The sequence below is a fragment of the Ranitomeya variabilis genome, chromosome 2 (genome assembly GCF_051348905.1).
Source record: "Ranitomeya variabilis isolate aRanVar5 chromosome 2, aRanVar5.hap1, whole genome shotgun sequence".
Classification (NCBI taxonomy): Eukaryota; Metazoa; Chordata; class Amphibia; order Anura; family Dendrobatidae; genus Ranitomeya; species Ranitomeya variabilis.
Window position 1 is genome coordinate 516,877,676 of NC_135233.1, and position 14,423 is coordinate 516,892,098.

The 14,423-nt window shown below is 37.2% G+C and overlaps 15 non-coding genes across 15 annotated transcripts; all 15 read left to right on the forward strand.

The window, feature by feature from the left end:
• The first annotated feature begins 523 nt into the window (after positions 1-523).
• On the forward strand, positions 524-605 carry TRNAS-AGA (transfer RNA serine (anticodon AGA)). Its single transcript has one exon. It is a non-coding gene; the product is annotated as a tRNA-Ser (tRNA).
• Positions 606-1,269: 664 nt separating this feature from the next.
• TRNAQ-CUG (transfer RNA glutamine (anticodon CUG)) lies at positions 1,270-1,341 on the forward strand. The gene has a single exon. It is a non-coding gene; the product is annotated as a tRNA-Gln (tRNA).
• A 1,713-nt stretch (positions 1,342-3,054) lies between these two features.
• Positions 3,055-3,126, forward strand: TRNAQ-CUG (transfer RNA glutamine (anticodon CUG)). Its single transcript has one exon. It is a non-coding gene; the product is annotated as a tRNA-Gln (tRNA).
• A 967-nt stretch (positions 3,127-4,093) lies between these two features.
• On the forward strand, positions 4,094-4,175 carry TRNAS-AGA (transfer RNA serine (anticodon AGA)). Its single transcript has one exon. It is a non-coding gene; the product is annotated as a tRNA-Ser (tRNA).
• Positions 4,176-4,839: 664 nt separating this feature from the next.
• On the forward strand, positions 4,840-4,911 carry TRNAQ-CUG (transfer RNA glutamine (anticodon CUG)). Its single transcript has one exon. It is a non-coding gene; the product is annotated as a tRNA-Gln (tRNA).
• Positions 4,912-5,878: 967 nt separating this feature from the next.
• Positions 5,879-5,960, forward strand: TRNAS-AGA (transfer RNA serine (anticodon AGA)). Its single transcript has one exon. It is a non-coding gene; the product is annotated as a tRNA-Ser (tRNA).
• A 664-nt stretch (positions 5,961-6,624) lies between these two features.
• Positions 6,625-6,696, forward strand: TRNAQ-CUG (transfer RNA glutamine (anticodon CUG)). Its single transcript has one exon. It is a non-coding gene; the product is annotated as a tRNA-Gln (tRNA).
• A 967-nt stretch (positions 6,697-7,663) lies between these two features.
• TRNAS-AGA (transfer RNA serine (anticodon AGA)) lies at positions 7,664-7,745 on the forward strand. The gene has a single exon. It is a non-coding gene; the product is annotated as a tRNA-Ser (tRNA).
• A 664-nt stretch (positions 7,746-8,409) lies between these two features.
• Positions 8,410-8,481, forward strand: TRNAQ-CUG (transfer RNA glutamine (anticodon CUG)). Its single transcript has one exon. It is a non-coding gene; the product is annotated as a tRNA-Gln (tRNA).
• A 967-nt stretch (positions 8,482-9,448) lies between these two features.
• On the forward strand, positions 9,449-9,530 carry TRNAS-AGA (transfer RNA serine (anticodon AGA)). The gene has a single exon. It is a non-coding gene; the product is annotated as a tRNA-Ser (tRNA).
• Positions 9,531-10,194: 664 nt separating this feature from the next.
• Positions 10,195-10,266, forward strand: TRNAQ-CUG (transfer RNA glutamine (anticodon CUG)). Its single transcript has one exon. It is a non-coding gene; the product is annotated as a tRNA-Gln (tRNA).
• Positions 10,267-11,233: 967 nt separating this feature from the next.
• TRNAS-AGA (transfer RNA serine (anticodon AGA)) lies at positions 11,234-11,315 on the forward strand. Its single transcript has one exon. It is a non-coding gene; the product is annotated as a tRNA-Ser (tRNA).
• Positions 11,316-11,979: 664 nt separating this feature from the next.
• Positions 11,980-12,051, forward strand: TRNAQ-CUG (transfer RNA glutamine (anticodon CUG)). The gene has a single exon. It is a non-coding gene; the product is annotated as a tRNA-Gln (tRNA).
• Positions 12,052-13,018: 967 nt separating this feature from the next.
• TRNAS-AGA (transfer RNA serine (anticodon AGA)) lies at positions 13,019-13,100 on the forward strand. The gene has a single exon. It is a non-coding gene; the product is annotated as a tRNA-Ser (tRNA).
• A 707-nt stretch (positions 13,101-13,807) lies between these two features.
• TRNAQ-UUG (transfer RNA glutamine (anticodon UUG)) lies at positions 13,808-13,879 on the forward strand. The gene has a single exon. It is a non-coding gene; the product is annotated as a tRNA-Gln (tRNA).
• Positions 13,880-14,423: the final 544 nt, after the last annotated feature.

The following is a 14,423-nucleotide window of genomic DNA, read 5'->3' on the forward strand; positions in this document are numbered from 1 at the left end:
ATCTTTTGAGTCTGTTTTTGTGGCTTTTCTTTGTAGCTCACGAAATGCACCAAAAGTCTCTCAGGAACCTTGAAGGAGTTTTCCTAACCTTGCCATTGAATTGTATTATAAGTATGGAGCTCTTCTAAATGAAAAACACCTGAAAAATGATATGCTTATTTTAGTTAACCGCTTGGCATTTTTGGAAACTTGATGTGGTTAAAAGACGCCCAAAAGCCTGATCATATGAACAGCAAGTCTTTTTTACGTGGAAATTAATTTGTTCAGTGTTTTCAGCATTTTCAGAGTAATTTTCAGGATGTTTTTGGAATGGACCCACTCCAAATCCGCCTTATAAAGAGGTAAAAGTCTTAAACTGTGCATGATTTCCATTGATGATGACTTTAAATCAGATTTTTACATTTTACTGGGACCTGGAAATTTGTTTCTATTTTCTGAGATGTTTTCCAGAGGGATAATCACTGATCTTGATCATGGTGCTATAAGAAAAGGTGTTTGATTCTCATCAAAAATCAACGTCTGAGTAGTCGTGGCCGAGTGGTTAAGGCGATGGACTAGAAATCCATTGGGGTTTCCCCGCGCAGGTTCAAATCCTGCCGACTACGAATATGTTCATATAGTTTTTTGACTGATTACCTGAGAAGATAAATTTGCGTGTGTCCTGTTTTATGCCACATGAAGGTGATATGCGAACTTTGGGCAGGGTTTCTAGAACCAGACTGACTTGATTTTTGGATGCATTTTATATAAGCCGATCTGACGCTACATCCCACGTGCGTCATGCCACTAATTAAAAGAAGCGCCATGAGTGCCACCAGGTAAGTGGTGCATCTCCCTCTTTTGTCTAGCAGTTACAGACCACTGCTTTGGCAGATGTACTGAGACATGCACTTTTATTCACAGCAACCTTGAATTATCTCTTGGATAAAACTTTTTACCACACAATGAAAATTTTTTAGCCACTTCTGGATGAACAGCTTTCTAACAGTATAAGTTTTGCAGTTATTTTTTTCTTACCCTTTTTCCAAGTAACAGATCCAACACTCTATTTACTAGCCACTTTTCATCAACATTTAAAACTGTCATTGTTGAGATATCATGGAACTCTTGGCACACTTGTGGAAATAAAGTTTAGGAGATATTAATTTACCATTGTGTATTAATTGTAGATTTGCACTACAGCTTTAGAGCCTTTTTTCACCATGATTCATGAGTTCATATGTGCTTTTTAGCACAAAAAAACTGCAGCCAGTTATTTTTTGTGCGTGTGGTTCCATGGTGTAATGGTTAGCACTCTGGACTCTGAATCCAGCCATCTGAGTTCAAATCTCAGTGGAACCTGGGCAGCTCTTTGTACATGTGTTTCAGTTTTTGCACTTACACTGAGTTCTCCTGTGCCAAAGGTTTAACATAAAAAGATAAAAAGAGAAAGTTAAAATCAACATGTAAAACAAAGATTTGAATGTTCCAAGCATCCATGGAGTGATCACTTTGAGTTCTATGGCCAAATCTACCTTTAAAGCAGGATTACGGAAACTTAAAATTGACTTTAAGTTACAGCACTCTTACGAACTGTGTCACGCAAAGCAACCATACCCTATGATTTATGTCAATGTTCACATAACACTTTTTCCAGGTGTATGAAACTGACAAGGATTTGAAGCTGAAATGGCTTCAGGAAATGTTGGCGTTTTCTTCCTGAATCATCTTTTCTTGTGTTTTTCAGAATTTCCTACAGCGGTTTGTAAACATTTTTGGTGGTGTTTTTCTAAAATTATTTTGGGCATCTTTTGAGTCTGTTTTTGTGGCTTTTCTTTGTAGCTCACAAAATGCACCAAAAGTCTCTCAGGAACCTTGAAGGAGTTTTCCTAACCTTGCCATTGAATTGTATTATAAGTATGGAGCTCTTCTAAATGAAAAACACCTGAAAAATGATATGCTTATTTTAGTTAACCGCTTGGCATTTTTGGAAACTTGATGTGGTTAAAAGACGCCCAAAAGCCTGATCATATGAACAGCACGTCTTTTTTACGTGGAAATTAATTTGTTCAGTGTTTTCAGCATTTTCAGAGTAATTTTCAGGATGTTTTTGGAATGGACCCACTCCAAATCCGCCTTATAAAGAGGTAAAAGTCTTAAACTGTGCATGATTTCCATTGATGATGACTTTAAATCAGATTTTTACATTTTACTGGGACCTGGAAATTTGTTTCTATTTTCTGAGATGTTTTCCAGTGGTATAATCACTGATCTTGATCATGGTGCTATAAGAAAAGGTGTTTGATTCTCATCAAAAATCAACGTCTGAGTAGTCGTGGCTGAGTGGTTAAGGCGATGGACTAGAAATCCATTGGGGTTTCCCCGCGCAGGTTCAAATCCTGCCAACTACGAATATGTTCATATAGTTTTTTGACTGATTACCTGAGAAGATAAATTTGCGTGTGTCCTGTTTTATGCCACATGAAGGTGATATGCGAACTTTGGGCAGGGTTTCTAGAACCAGACTGACTTGATTTTTGGATGCATTTTATATAAGCCAATCTGACGCTACATCCCACGTGCGTCATGCCACTAATTAAAAGAAGCGCCATGAGTGCCACCAGGTAAGTGGTGCATCTCCCTCTTTTGTCTAGCAGTTACAGACCACTGCTTTGGCAGATGTACTGAGACATGCACTTTTATTCACAGCAACCTTGAATTATCTCTTGGATAAAACTTTTTACCACACAATGAAAATTTTTTAGCCACTTTTGGATGAACAGCTTTCTAACAGTATAAGTTTTGCAGTTATTTTTTTCTTACCCTTTTTCCAAGTAACAGATCCAAAACTCTATTTACTAGCCACTTTTCATCAACATTTAAAACTGTCATTGTTGAGATATCATGGAACTCTTGGCACACTTGTGGAAATAAAGTTTAGGAGATATTAATTTACCATTGTGTATTAATTGTAGATTTGCACTACAGCTTTAGAGCCTTTTTTCACCATGATTCATGAGTTCATATGTGCTTTTTAGCACAAAAAAACTGCAGCCAGTTATTTTTTGTGCGTGTGGTTCCATGGTGTAATGGTTAGCACTCTGGACTCTGAATCCAGCGATCTGAGTTCAAATCTCAGTGGAACCTGGGCAGCTCTTTGTACATGTGTTTCAGTTTTTGCACTTACACTGAGTTCTCCTGTGCCAAAGGTTTAACATAAAAAGATAAAAAGAGAAAGTTAAAATCAACATGTAAAACAAAGATTTGAATGTTCCAAGCATCCATGGAGTGATCACTTTGAGTTCTATGGCCAAATCTACCTTTAAAGCAGGATTACGGAAACTTAATATTGACTTTAAGTTACAGCACTCTTACGAACTGTGTCACGCAAAGCAGCCATACCCTTTGATTTATGTCAATGTTCACATAACACTTTTTCCAGGTGTATGAAACTGACAAGGATTTGAAGCTGAAATGGCTTCAGATAATGTTGGTGTTTTCTTCCTGAATCATCTTTTCTTGTGTTTTTCAGAATTTCCTACAGCGGTTTGTAAACATTTTTGGTGGTGTTTTTCTAAAATTATTTTGGGCATCTTTTGAGTCTGTTTTTGTGGCTTTTCTTTGTAGCTCACAAAATGCACCAAAAGTCTCTCAGGAACCTTGAAGGAGTTTTCCTAACCTTGCCATTGAATTGTATTATAAGTATGGAGCTCTTCTAAATGAAAAACACCTGAAAAATGATATGCTTATTTTAGTTAACCGCTTGGCATTTTTGGAAACTTGATGTGGTTAAAAGACGCCCAAAAGCCTGATCATATGAACAGCAAGTCTTTTTTACGTGGAAATTAATTTGTTCAGTGTTTTCAGCATTTTCAGAGTAGTTTTCAGGATGTTTTTGGAATGGACCCACTCCAAATCCGCCTTATAAAGAGGTAAAAGTCTTAAACTGTGCATGATTTCCATTGATGATGACTTTAAATCAGATTTTTACATTTTACTGGGACCTGGAAATTTGTTTCTATTTTCTGAGATGTTTTCCAGAGGGATAATCACTGATCTTGATCATGGTGCTATAAGAAAAGGTGTTTGATTCTCATCAAAAATCAACGTCTGAGTAGTCGTGGCTGAGTGGTTAAGGCGACGGACTAGAAATCCATTGGGGTTTCCCCGCGCAGGTTCAAATCCTGCCGACTACGAATATGTTCATATAGTTTTTTGACTGATTACCTGAGAAGATAAATTTGCGTGTGTCCTGTTTTATGCCACATGAAGGTGATATGCGAACTTTGGGCAGGGTTTCTAGAACCAGACTGACTTGATTTTTGGATGCATTTTATATAAGCCGATCTGACGCTACATCCCACGTGCGTCATGCCACTAATTAAAAGAAGCGCCATGAGTGCCACCAGGTAAGTGGTGCATCTCCCTCTTTTGTCTAGCAGTTACAGACCACTGCTTTGGCAGATGTACTGAGACATGCACTTTTATTCACAGCAACCTTCAATTATCTCTTGGATAAAACTTTTTACCACACAATGAAAATTTTTTAGCCACTTCTGGATGAACAGCTTTCTAACAGTATAAGTTTTGCAGTTATTTTTTTCTTACCCTTTTTCCAAGTAACAGATCCAACACTCTATTTACTAGCCACTTTTCATCAACATTTAAAACTGTCATTGTTGAGATATCATGGAACTCTTGGCACACTTGTGGAAATAAAGTTTAGGAGATATTAATTTACCATTGTGTATTAATTGTAGATTTGCACTACAGCTTTAGAGCCTTTTTTCACCATGATTCATGAGTTCATATGTGCTTTTTAGCACAAAAAAACTGCAGCCAGTTATTTTTTGTGCGTGTGGTTCCATGGTGTAATGGTTAGCACTCTGGACTCTGAATCCAGCGATCTGAGTTTAAATCTCAGTGGAACCTGGGCAGCTCTTTGTACATGTGTTTCAGTTTTTGCACTTACACTGAGTTCTCCTGTGCCAAAGGTTTAACATAAAAAGATAAAAAGAGAAAGTTAAAATCAACATGTAAAACAAAGATTTGAATGTTCCAAGCATCCATGGAGTGATCACTTTGAGTTCTATGGCCAAATCTACCTTTAAAGCAGGATTACGGATACTTAAAATTGACTTTAAGTTACAGCACTCTTACGAACTGTGTCACGCAAAGCAACCATACCCTATGATTTATGTCAATGTTCACATAACACTTTTTCCAGGTGTATGAAACTGACAAGGATTTGAAGCTGAAATGGCTTCAGGAAATGTTGGCGTTTTCTTCCTGAATCATCTTTTCTTGTGTTTTTCAGAATTTCCTACAGCGGTTTGTAAACATTTTTGGTGGTGTTTTTCTAAAATTATTTTGGGCATCTTTTGAGTCTGTTTTTGTGGCTTTTCTTTGTAGCTCACAAAATGCACCAAAAGTCTCTCAGGAACCTTGAAGGAGTTTTCCTAACCTTGCCATTGAATTGTATTATAAGTATGGAGCTCTTCTAAATGAAAAACACCTGAAAAATGATATGCTTATTTTAGTTAACCGCTTGGCATTTTTGGAAACTTGATGTGGTTAAAAGACGCCCAAAAGCCTGATCATATGAACAGCACGTCTTTTTTACGTGGAAATTAATTTGTTCAGTGTTTTCAGCATTTTCAGAGTAATTTTCAGGATGTTTTTGGAATGGACCCACTCCAAATCCGCCTTATAAAGAGGTAAAAGTCTTAAACTGTGCATGATTTCCATTGATGATGACTTTAAATCAGATTTTTACATTTTACTGGGACCTGGAAATTTGTTTCTATTTTCTGAGATGTTTTCCAGTGGTATAATCACTGATCTTGATCATGGTGCTATAAGAAAAGGTGTTTGATTCTCATCAAAAATCAACGTCTGAGTAGTCGTGGCTGAGTGGTTAAGGCGATGGACTAGAAATCCATTGGGGTTTCCCTGCGCAGGTTCAAATCCTGCCGACTACGAATATGTTCATATAGTTTTTTGACTGATTACCTGAGAAGATAAATTTGCGTGTGTCCTGTTTTATGCCACATGAAGGTGATATGCGAACTTTGGGCAGGGTTTCTAGAACCAGACTGACTTGATTTTTGGATGCATTTTATATAAGCCAATCTGACGCTACATCCCACGTGCGTCATGCCACTAATTAAAAGAAGCGCCATGAGTGCCACCAGGTAAGTGGTGCATCTCCCTCTTTTGTCTAGCAGTTACAGACCACTGCTTTGGCAGATGTACTGAGACATGCACTTTTATTCACAGCAACCTTGAATTATCTCTTGGATAAAACTTTTTACCACACAATGAAAATTTTTTAGCCACTTTTGGATGAACAGCTTTCTAACAGTATAAGTTTTGCAGTTATTTTTTTCTTACCCTTTTTCCAAGTAACAGATCCAAAACTCTATTTACTAGCCACTTTTCATCAACATTTAAAACTGTCATTGTTGAGATATCATGGAACTCTTGGCACACTTGTGGAAATAAAGTTTAGGAGATATTAATTTACCATTGTGTATTAATTGTAGATTTGCACTACAGCTTTAGAGCCTTTTTTCACCATGATTCATGAGTTCATATGTGCTTTTTAGCACAAAAAAACTGCAGCCAGTTATTTTTTGTGCGTGTGGTTCCATGGTGTAATGGTTAGCACTCTGGACTCTGAATCCAGCGATCTGAGTTCAAATCTCAGTGGAACCTGGGCAGCTCTTTGTACATGTGTTTCAGTTTTTGCACTTACACTGAGTTCTCCTGTGCCAAAGGTTTAACATAAAAAGATAAAAAGAGAAAGTTAAAATCAACATGTAAAACAAAGATTTGAATGTTCCAAGCATCCATGGAGTGATCACTTTGAGTTCTATGGCCAAATCTACCTTTAAAGCAGGATTACGGAAACTTAATATTGACTTTAAGTTACAGCACTCTTACGAACTGTGTCACGCAAAGCAGCCATACCCTTTGATTTATGTCAATGTTCACATAACACTTTTTCCAGGTGTATGAAACTGACAAGGATTTGAAGCTGAAATGGCTTCAGATAATGTTGGTGTTTTCTTCCTGAATCATCTTTTCTTGTGTTTTTCAGAATTTCCTACAGCGGTTTGTAAACATTTTTGGTGGTGTTTTTCTAAAATTATTTTGGGCATCTTTTGAGTCTGTTTTTGTGGCTTTTCTTTGTAGCTCACAAAATGCACCAAAAGTCTCTCAGGAACCTTGAAGGAGTTTTCCTAACCTTGCCATTGAATTGTATTATAAGTATGGAGCTCTTCTAAATGAAAAACACCTGAAAAATGATATGCTTATTTTAGTTAACCGCTTGGCATTTTTGGAAACTTGATGTGGTTAAAAGACGCCCAAAAGCCTGATCATATGAACAGCAAGTCTTTTTTACGTGGAAATTAATTTGTTCAGTGTTTTCAGCATTTTCAGAGTAATTTTCAGGATGTTTTTGGAATGGACCCACTCCAAATCCGCCTTATAAAGAGGTAAAAGTCTTAAACTGTGCATGATTTCCATTGATGATGACTTTAAATCAGATTTTTACATTTTACTGGGACCTGGAAATTTGTTTCTATTTTCTGAGATGTTTTCCAGAGGGATAATCACTGATCTTGATCATGGTGCTATAAGAAAAGGTGTTTGATTCTCATCAAAAATCAACGTCTGAGTAGTCGTGGCCGAGTGGTTAAGGCGATGGACTAGAAATCCATTGGGGTTTCCCCGTGCAGGTTCAAATCCTGCCGACTACGAATATGTTCATATAGTTTTTTGACTGATTACCTGAGAAGATAAATTTGCGTGTGTCCTGTTTTATGCCACATGAAGGTGATATGCGAACTTTGGGCAGGGTTTCTAGAACCAGACTGACTTGATTTTTGGATGCATTTTATATAAGCCGATCTGACGCTACATCCCACGTGCGTCATGCCACTAATTAAAAGAAGCGCCATGAGTGCCACCAGGTAAGTGGTGCATCTCCCTCTTTTGTCTAGCAGTTACAGACCACTGCTTTGGCAGATGTACTGAGACATGCACTTTTATTCACAGCAACCTTGAATTATCTCTTGGATAAAACTTTTTACCACACAATGAAAATTTTTTAGCCACTTCTGGATGAACAGCTTTCTAACAGTATAAGTTTTGCAGTTATTTTTTTCTTACCCTTTTTCCAAGTAACAGATCCAACACTCTATTCACTAGCCACTTTTCATCAACATTTAAAACTGTCATTGTTGAGATATCATGGAACTCTTGGCACACTTGTGGAAATAAAGTTTAGGAGATATTAATTTACCATTGTGTATTAATTGTAGATTTGCACTACAGCTTTAGAGCCTTTTTTCACCATGATTCATGAGTTCATATGTGCTTTTTAGCACAAAAAAACTGCAGCCAGTTATTTTTTGTGCATGTGGTTCCATGGTGTAATGGTTAGCACTCTGGACTCTGAATCCAGCGATCTGAGTTCAAATCTCAGTGGAACCTGGGCAGCTCTTTGTACATGTGTTTCAGTTTTTGCACTTACACTGAGTTCTCCTGTGCCAAAGGTTTAACATAAAAAGATAAAAAGAGAAAGTTAAAATCAACATGTAAAACAAAGATTTGAATGTTCCAAGCATCCATGGAGTGATCACTTTGAGTTCTATGGCCAAATCTACCTTTAAAGCAGGATTACGGAAACTTAATATTGACTTTAAGTTACAGCACTCTTACGAACTGTGTCACGCAAAGCAACCATACCCTTTGATTTATGTCAATGTTCACATAACACTTTTTCCAGGTGTATGAAACTGACAAGGATTTGAAGCTGAAATGGCTTCAGATAATGTTGGTGTTTTCTTCCTGAATCATCTTTTCTTGTGTTTTTCAGAATTTCCTACAGCGGTTTGTAAACATTTTTGGTGGTGTTTTTCTAAAATTATTTTGGGCATCTTTTGAGTCTGTTTTTGTGGCTTTTCTTTGTAGCTCACAAAATGCACCAAAAGTCTCTCAGGAACCTTGAAGGAGTTTTCCTAACCTTGCCATTGAATTGTATTATAAGTATGGAGCTCTTCTAAATGAAAAACACCTGAAAAATGATATGCTTATTTTAGTTAACCGCTTGGCATTTTTGGAAACTTGATGTGGTTAAAAGACGCCCAAAAGCCTGATCATATGAACAGCAAGTCTTTTTTACGTGGAAATTAATTTGTTCAGTGTTTTCAGCATTTTCAGAGTAGTTTTCAGGATGTTTTTGGAATGGACCCACTCCAAATCCGCCTTATAAAGAGGTAAAAGTCTTAAACTGTGCATGATTTCCATTGATGATGACTTTAAATCAGATTTTTACATTTTACTGGGACCTGGAAATTTGTTTCTATTTTCTGAGATGTTTTCCAGAGGGATAATCACTGATCTTGATCATGGTGCTATAAGAAAAGGTGTTTGATTCTCATCAAAAATCAACGTCTGAGTAGTCGTGGCTGAGTGGTTAAGGCGACGGACTAGAAATCCATTGGGGTTTCCCCGCGCAGGTTCAAATCCTGCCGACTACGAATATGTTCATATAGTTTTTTGACTGATTACCTGAGAAGATAAATTTGCGTGTGTCCTGTTTTATGCCACATGAAGGTGATATGCGAACTTTGGGCAGGGTTTCTAGAACCAGACTGACTTGATTTTTGGATGCATTTTATATAAGCCGATCTGACGCTACATCCCACGTGCGTCATGCCACTAATTAAAAGAAGCGCCATGAGTGCCACCAGGTAAGTGGTGCATCTCCCTCTTTTGTCTAGCAGTTACAGACCACTGCTTTGGCAGATGTACTGAGACATGCACTTTTATTCACAGCAACCTTGAATTATCTCTTGGATAAAACTTTTTACCACACAATGAAAATTTTTTAGCCACTTCTGGATGAACAGCTTTCTAACAGTATAAGTTTTGCAGTTATTTTTTTCTTACCCTTTTTCCAAGTAACAGATCCAACACTCTATTCACTAGCCACTTTTCATCAACATTTAAAACTGTCATTGTTGAGATATCATGGAACTCTTGGCACACTTGTGGAAATAAAGTTTAGGAGATATTAATTTACCATTGTGTATTAATTGTAGATTTGCACTACAGCTTTAGAGCCTTTTTTCACCATGATTCATGAGTTCATATGTGCTTTTTAGCACAAAAAAACTGCAGCCAGTTATTTTTTGTGCATGTGGTTCCATGGTGTAATGGTTAGCACTCTGGACTCTGAATCCAGCGATCTGAGTTCAAATCTCAGTGGAACCTGGGCAGCTCTTTGTACATGTGTTTCAGTTTTTGCACTTACACTGAGTTCTCCTGTGCCAAAGGTTTAACATAAAAAGATAAAAAGAGAAAGTTAAAATCAACATGTAAAACAAAGATTTGAATGTTCCAAGCATCCATGGAGTGATCACTTTGAGTTCTATGGCCAAATCTACCTTTAAAGCAGGATTACGGAAACTTAATATTGACTTTAAGTTACAGCACTCTTACGAACTGTGTCACGCAAAGCAACCATACCCTTTGATTTATGTCAATGTTCACATAACACTTTTTCCAGGTGTATGAAACTGACAAGGATTTGAAGCTGAAATGGCTTCAGATAATGTTGGTGTTTTCTTCCTGAATCATCTTTTCTTGTGTTTTTCAGAATTTCCTACAGCGGTTTGTAAACATTTTTGGTGGTGTTTTTCTAAAATTATTTTGGGCATCTTTTGAGTCTGTTTTTGTGGCTTTTCTTTGTAGCTCACAAAATGCACCAAAAGTCTCTCAGGAACCTTGAAGGAGTTTTCCTAACCTTGCCATTGAATTGTATTATAAGTATGGAGCTCTTCTAAATGAAAAACACCTGAAAAATGATATGCTTATTTTAGTTAACCGCTTGGCATTTTTGGAAACTTGATGTGGTTAAAAGACGCCCAAAAGCCTGATCATATGAACAGCAAGTCTTTTTTACGTGGAAATTAATTTGTTCAGTGTTTTCAGCATTTTCAGAGTAGTTTTCAGGATGTTTTTGGAATGGACCCACTCCAAATCCGCCTTATAAAGAGGTAAAAGTCTTAAACTGTGCATGATTTCCATTGATGATGACTTTAAATCAGATTTTTACATTTTACTGGGACCTGGAAATTTGTTTCTATTTTCTGAGATGTTTTCCAGAGGGATAATCACTGATCTTGATCATGGTGCTATAAGAAAAGGTGTTTGATTCTCATCAAAAATCAACGTCTGAGTAGTCGTGGCTGAGTGGTTAAGGCGACGGACTAGAAATCCATTGGGGTTTCCCCGCGCAGGTTCAAATCCTGCCGACTACGAATATGTTCATATAGTTTTTTGACTGATTACCTGAGAAGATAAATTTGCGTGTGTCCTGTTTTATGCCACATGAAGGTGATATGCGAACTTTGGGCAGGGTTTCTAGAACCAGACTGACTTGATTTTTGGATGCATTTTATATAAGCCGATCTGACGCTACATCCCACGTGCGTCATGCCACTAATTAAAAGAAGCGCCATGAGTGCCACCAGGTAAGTGGTGCATCTCCCTCTTTTGTCTAGCAGTTACAGACCACTGCTTTGGCAGATGTACTGAGACATGCACTTTTATTCACAGCAACCTTCAATTATCTCTTGGATAAAACTTTTTACCACACAATGAAAATTTTTTAGCCACTTCTGGATGAACAGCTTTCTAACAGTATAAGTTTTGCAGTTATTTTTTTCTTACCCTTTTTCCAAGTAACAGATCCAACACTCTATTTACTAGCCACTTTTCATCAACATTTAAAACTGTCATTGTTGAGATATCATGGAACTCTTGGCACACTTGTGGAAATAAAGTTTAGGAGATATTAATTTACCATTGTGTATTAATTGTAGATTTGCACTACAGCTTTAGAGCCTTTTTTCACCATGATTCATGAGTTCATATGTGCTTTTTAGCACAAAAAAACTGCAGCCAGTTATTTTTTGTGCGTGTGGTTCCATGGTGTAATGGTTAGCACTCTGGACTCTGAATCCAGCGATCTGAGTTTAAATCTCAGTGGAACCTGGGCAGCTCTTTGTACATGTGTTTCAGTTTTTGCACTTACACTGAGTTCTCCTGTGCCAAAGGTTTAACATAAAAAGATAAAAAGAGAAAGTTAAAATCAACATGTAAAACAAAGATTTGAATGTTCCAAGCATCCATGGAGTGATCACTTTGAGTTCTATGGCCAAATCTACCTTTAAAGCAGGATTACGGATACTTAAAATTGACTTTAAGTTACAGCACTCTTACGAACTGTGTCACGCAAAGCAACCATACCCTATGATTTATGTCAATGTTCACATAACACTTTTTCCAGGTGTATGAAACTGACAAGGATTTGAAGCTGAAATGGCTTCAGGAAATGTTGGCGTTTTCTTCCTGAATCATCTTTTCTTGTGTTTTTCAGAATTTCCTACAGCGGTTTGTAAACATTTTTGGTGGTGTTTTTCTAAAATTATTTTGGGCATCTTTTGAGTCTGTTTTTGTGGCTTTTCTTTGTAGCTCACAAAATGCACCAAAAGTCTCTCAGGAACCTTGAAGGAGTTTTCCTAACCTTGCCATTGAATTGTATTATAAGTATGGAGCTCTTCTAAATGAAAAACACCTGAAAAATGATATGCTTATTTTAGTTAACCGCTTGGCATTTTTGGAAACTTGATGTGGTTAAAAGACGCCCAAAAGCCTGATCATATGAACAGCAAGTCTTTTTTACGTGGAAATTAATTTGTTCAGTGTTTTCAGCATTTTCAGAGTAATTTTCAGGATGTTTTTGGAATGGACCCACTCCAAATCTGCCTTATAAAGAGGTAAAAGTCTTAAACTATGCATGATTTCCATTGATGATGACTTTAAATCAGATTTTTACATTTTACTGGGACCTGGAAATTTGTTTCTATTTTCTGAGATGTTTTCCAGAGGGATAATCACTGATCTTGATCATGGTGCTATAAGAAAAGGTGTTTGATTCTCATCAAAAATCAACGTCTGAGTAGTTGTGGCCGAGTGGTTAAGGCGATGGACTAGAAATCCATTGGAGTTTCCCCGCGCAGGTTCAAATCCTGCCGACTACGAATATGTTCATATAGTTTTTTGACTGATTACCTGAGAAGATAAATTTGCGTGTGTCCTGTTATGTCATGTTCTGTGTGTCCTGTTATGTTATGTTATGTCCTGTTTATGCCACATGAAGGTGATATGCAAACTTTGGGCAGGGTTTCTAGAACCAGACTGACTTGATTTTTGGATGCATTTTATATAAGCCGATCTGACGCTACATCCCACGTGCGTCATGCCACTAATTAAAAGAAGCGCCATGAGTGCCACCAGGTAAGTGGTGCATCTCCCTCTTTTGTCTAGCAGTTACAGACCACTGCTTTGGCAGATGTACTGAGACATGCACTTTTATTCACAGCAACCTTGAATTATCTCTTGGATAAAACCTTTTACCACACAATGAAAATTTTTTAGCCACTTCTGGATGAACAGCTTTCTAACAGTATAAGTTTTGCAGTTATTTTTTTCTTACCCTTTTTCCAAGTAACAGATCCAACACTCTATTTACTAGCCACTTTTCATCAACATTTAAAACTGTCATTGTTGAGATATCATGGAACTCTTGGCACACTTGTGGAAATAAAGTTTAGGAGATATTAATTTACCATTGTGTATTAATTGTAGATTTGCACTACAGCTTTAGAGCCTTTTTTCACCATGATTCATGAGTTCATATGTGCTTTTTAGCACAAAAAAACTGCAGCCAGTTATTTTTTGTGCGTGTGGTTCCATGGTGTAATGGTTAGCACTCTGGACTTTGAATCCAGCGATCTGAGTTCAAATCTCAGTGGAACCTGGGCAGCTCTTTGTACATGTGTTTCAGTTTTTGCACTTACACTGAGTTCTCCTGTGCCAAAGGTTTAACATAAAAAGATAAAAAGAGAAAGTTAAAATCAACATGTAAAACAAAGATTTGAATGTTCCAAGCATCCATGGAGTGATCACTTTGAGTTCTATGGCCAAATCTACCTTTAAAGCAGGATTACGGAAACTTAAAATTGACTTTAAGTTACAGCACTCTTACGAACTGTGTCACGCAAAGCAACCATACCCTATGATTTATGTCAATGTTCACATAACACTTTTTCCAGGTGTATGAAACTGACAAGGATTTGAAGCTGAAATGGCTTCAGGAAATGTTGGCGTTTTCTTCCTGAATCATCTTTTCTTGTGTTTTTCAGAATTTCCTACAGCGGTTTGTATACATTTTTGGTGGTGTTTTTCTAAAATTATTTTGGGCATCTTTTGAGTCTGTTTTTGTGGTTTTTCTTTGTAGCTCACAAAATGCACCAAAAGTCTCTCAGGAACCTTGAAGGAGTTTTCCTAACCTTGCCATTGAA